The sequence below is a fragment of the Anarrhichthys ocellatus genome, unplaced genomic scaffold, assembly GCF_004355925.1.
Source record: "Anarrhichthys ocellatus isolate YVR2014 unplaced genomic scaffold, GSC_Weel_1.0 scaffold110, whole genome shotgun sequence".
In the NCBI taxonomy this organism is placed as follows: domain Eukaryota; kingdom Metazoa; phylum Chordata; class Actinopteri; order Perciformes; family Anarhichadidae; genus Anarrhichthys; species Anarrhichthys ocellatus.
Window position 1 is genome coordinate 637,362 of NW_022280140.1, and position 499 is coordinate 637,860.

The 499-nt window shown below is 40.3% G+C and overlaps 1 protein-coding gene across 1 annotated transcript in view; it reads left to right on the forward strand.

Annotated features, from left to right (window-relative positions):
- Positions 1–259: 259 nt before the first annotated feature.
- The window catches only part of LOC116399388 (cytochrome c oxidase subunit 6B1-like), a 1,564-nt gene continuing 1,324 nt past the window's right edge, over positions 260–499 (forward strand). The window contains exon 1 of the mRNA XM_031876514.1: positions 260–302. The gene's annotated coding sequence lies outside the window, so the exon portion shown is untranslated. The remainder of the gene's footprint in view (positions 303–499) is intronic.

The following is a 499-nucleotide window of genomic DNA, read 5'->3' on the forward strand; positions in this document are numbered from 1 at the left end:
CTTCATTTGAATGTAGAGTACAGGCATCTTTTGTTAGCATTAGGCTACATTCATCATTAGGCTACATTCATCATCATCATCATCATCAGCAGCAGCAGAAAAGCTTGTCAACAGCTCGTGTGCATAATCCTTGGCTGCAGTTTCCGTCTGTAGTTGTACCTCCTCACATTGTCCACCAGGTGGCGGTGCTGCCTCTTCAAACGTTACTTGAAGCGTTATTCGTTTTACCCAGCATGCACTGCGAGTGAGCAGCCCTTCAGATCACTAAGCGTTGAGATCACAGCGGAATTCCTCCGTGAAAGGTAAAGTTATTTTAATATGAATAACATGGTTTATTCTTGTGCAGCACGTTGTTTATTAATTGCAATTAAATATAGATATTTATCTTAGTCTGTTACTGAATAATTACCATGGTTAAAGTTCGTTAAACATGCACTATTATATGTTATATATGTCTCTAGTCAGTGTGGTCCCCTGTCTCTCTGCTGTGTCTCTAGTC